The sequence below is a fragment of the Belonocnema kinseyi genome, chromosome 2 (genome assembly GCF_010883055.1).
Source record: "Belonocnema kinseyi isolate 2016_QV_RU_SX_M_011 chromosome 2, B_treatae_v1, whole genome shotgun sequence".
NCBI lineage: Eukaryota > Metazoa > Arthropoda > Insecta > Hymenoptera > Cynipidae > Belonocnema > Belonocnema kinseyi.
This window is the reverse complement of record NC_046658.1, coordinates 71,761,106-71,765,058: the sequence shown is the minus strand read 5'-3', so window position 1 is coordinate 71,765,058 and position 3,953 is coordinate 71,761,106. Positions and strand designations below refer to the sequence as shown.

The window sequence follows — 3,953 nt, the reverse complement described above, 5'->3', positions numbered from 1 at the left end:
AAAGCTCATATAAAAAATACATTATATAAAGTCATCAGGATTTAATAATCATTTTGAACATATTACAGAATGGTACTTTAGCACTTTTGCAAGATATGCTTCATTACGTAGTTGATGTTAGCACCTGATATGCTGCAGGCATAGATGGATCAGGATAATAAGGATTTAGAACCTTAGAATGAATTATGTATGATAAGTCTAGCACCTGCTGGCCGAAACAAATCCTATGTTAACATTTGAATTTGATCTTTTCAAGAATTAACAAATAATAATTTCATCATCTACTCCAGTCTAGGTATATAAATAAAAGTTCACTGGTACCATATCTTGATATATGTGTGTTATGTTGTAAATCTATAAATATTGCAAACGTAGTGAATGCCAAAATACGCATACTCGTGCAGCAACTTTAAACGAAATTCGTATATACTTTTGTGGGATCATTGACATTTTTCTAATATCACTGACTATTCTACCTGATCTATAAAAATATCGTTAAAGATCTGGATCTTTTTACGTTCAGTTCAGGTCTGAGATTGTAAGAAATTACATTAGTAGGCTCTAGGACAATACGAGGCGATAATAATAAAAAATAGTTTTATATTCTTAATATACTTTCTAAAACAGTTAAAAAACGTTCAAGTAAGATTTGAAGAATTTAAATAAAGTAATATTTCCTGAAAAAGAGATAGGTAGACTCAATGGCCTTCATACATTCTCAGGCCTGATTAATTTAATACTGTCAAAAAGAAATATAATTTTTTATTAAGATTAAATAAAAATTTTTATTATCACGATTTACTTATATACATTGCTCTAAGTTTTATAAAGAAATACTGCCTAATACTGGTATTTTTTCGACAAGTAACGTAAAGTAAATTGTTTACGTACAACCTTCCTACAGCGCAATTTCGATATCATATTGTCGGGTTATCATTAATCGTCAACGTGCACATACAAAGTTTAGCACTTCGAGCTTATATAAGTGGCCTTGCTATCGGTTATAAATAGAAATTACGGTAGTGTTTTAAAGATTTTTTGTTTGGCTTTATCTTTCTTAAAAACCCATGGAATTTGCAAGTTTTAAGTTCAAGGTTGCGAGTGTGAAAATAGCACATGCATAATGTATAGTGAATTGTACCCAGCTGCTGGTATTATTATATAATTTTTACCTTTTATGAAAATCGAGCGTGGAATTGTAGAATTGTAACATATATGCTTATATGGCAATGTGACACTATCGAATTGAAACCCCCAGACGATCAGAAATGTTGTGAAGTACTATTGTACTGGTTCATCAAACTAAAACAAACCCTCGCCAATACGTGTAATATATGAAATAAAAAAACAGAGGTAACCAATTCCATTTAAAATCAGGCAAAATTTGAAGAAAAGTCTAGGTCATGGTTTCAGGATGATTTGGCATTTGGATATATTATTCTGTGCTACAAAGAAAAGAACATGTACTTGACAGTTCAATCACATAAATTTATTTTGGATTTGTTACAATTTCTGCCTAACCCTTTTTTAATATTTCAAAATTACTAAATGTCGGCTGTTTTTTCTAAAACTATTGATCGCGAATTTTCTCAAAAAACTTCACTTAATTTTTTGTTACAAATAGCTGGTAATATGCAATGTATTTCTCAGGAGGGTTGTTCTTGTTAAATCACTGCTTCACATAGAAAAAGAATTATTGTGGAAAAATCGAATTTTTGCTTTTTTCTTGGAAACTGCGAAAGGTACAATAAAAATTCGCAGATAAAAGTCTACGCTATATATATATAACTCTTGTTTGATACTTTGCATTGTTTAAGAGAGAAACATTGCATTTTTCTAAAACGTTTTTTTCAATGTTAAGCAATTGTTTCACATGAACGAAACTTATGAAATATGTATCACGTATTGCGAGCTCTTTCTAAAAAAATGAATTGGGGTTTTTGAGAAAATTCACTTTCAATAGTTTTAGAAAAACAATCGACATTTTTTCATATGTAAAGTATTTAAAAAATGTTCTGAATTGATTAAAAGAGCAAAAAAATTATCTCAAGTTTTGAGAAATCGCAGGTCATCTTCGAATGATTGTAATAAATACAAAAGAAAATTTTGAATAAACTAAAATACGTGTTTCTTTATTTTCACCATATAGAATGATATACCCTGGTATAAAATCATTTTGACACTCAAAGTCATAGCTGTCTCACTACCAGATTTGAAATGGAATTGGTTAAGTAGGTTTTCCACTTGACCTGAAAATAAAAGTTCCATCATATGGAGTAAAATATGTTTTCCAATCAGAAAATTAGAAGCATTTGAAATTATACAGATTTTTTTAATTCTTTAAATTTCAAGACTTTAAGGATACCATAATTTCAATTTGAGTCATTGGTTTCAAATTTAAATTGTTCATTATAGTGTAGTTTAAAGAGTACAGATTCAAGGATTATAATCTATGTTCGCAGCATTCCAAATCGAACGAAGTAGGATTAAAATTTTTAATAATATATAATTTGAGATTAAAAGCGTCTTAAGTTGTGCCATTTTTTTAAGTAAGCATTCAAAATTGTCCATTTTAAAATTTAAATAACTGCAAATTTTACCATTTTTAATGGAAAGCCATACTAATGAAACAATTTCAATCGCTCAATCTTGTAAAATTTCAATTTTAATGTCTTAATACTTCAATAATTTTTATTCTTTTTGAATGCTTCTTTGGAAACTATTTTAAAATCCCATGCTGAAAATCTCAGAAAGTGTATTACAATAATAAAAATTTTTACATACAATATTTCCGACTACGTGTATCATTTTTTCGTCCATGATTATACAATATTGAAGGTTCGAGTTTAGAATTTTTCCATTAAGAACGTTTAGTTTGTTATTTTGAGTGCTTCGAATGTAACATTGTTTCGCATTATAGATTCATCAATTTAGAAAATAGTCATTTTCACTTCTTTGAATACTGACAGGAAAACAATGGATCAGATGCATGGGATTTGATCCATTTTTATCATAAATGGTTAATATCATCGTAAAAACTTATTTTTTCTGTATAAGTATATTTGAAAATTAGTTATTTTCTAGTTACTTCTTTTACTATTGAATGAAAAAATAAAATGGCAATATTATTATTTAATACGAAGATATATCATAAATAAAGTTTTATGGCATGGATTTGATCCATTAGGCTTTTTCACTTAATCGTCAGCTGACTTCATTTCGTTGAATCCTGAGGGGAAAACACTCTACCAAATGCATGGGACTAAACTTTATTGTTTTGTGTTATCTTCGTATGGAATAATAATTTCGATCATTTTATTATATCATTAAATAGTTCTTAACAAATAAAAACTATTTTTCCAGTACACTTATATAGAAAAAATTAGCTTCTACGAAGATATTAGCAGAATGAACCGAATCCCATGCATTTTGTTCACTGTTTTCCCATTAGCAATCAACGGAAGGAAGTTAGCTGGATATTGAATTGAAAATACCTGATTGGTTCCCCCTCAGTATTCAACGAAGTGAAGTTAACTGGTGGTTAAAGTGAAAATACCTAAATAATTCTTTTTTGATGACTTCAAATTGTGTTCTTAACTTTTGAAGGCTGTAATTTAAAATTTAAAATTACCAGTATATGCGTTTAATACGGATATATAAATCCGACTACAGAAGGGAGATTATCAAATAATTGTTATTTGCTCGTTGAATTTATTAGCAGGCGTACACTTCCGAGGAATTAGCAATAATTGTTATTGATGGGACAGTATATTAAGGTATTGAACCATAAAGTGATCATTTAAAAGGGAGGAGATTTTTGTTACTACTGTTACTAGGTTGTCTGTACATTCATAACCGGTTTGTGCCAAAAACGGCTCGCGGTCTCCTGAGTTTTATACCGTCTGGAAGAAGCAAGTGCTCAAGAAAATATCCCATAGTCTTTCATTTATATA

At 29.1% G+C, this 3,953-nt stretch overlaps 1 protein-coding gene across 1 annotated transcript in view; it reads left to right on the top strand.

Annotated features, from left to right (window-relative positions):
• LOC117167632 (fasciculation and elongation protein zeta-2) overlaps positions 1–3,953 on the top strand; it is a 40,061-nt gene that overhangs the window by 2,132 nt on the left and 33,976 nt on the right. The gene's annotated exons all lie outside the window — the stretch shown is intronic.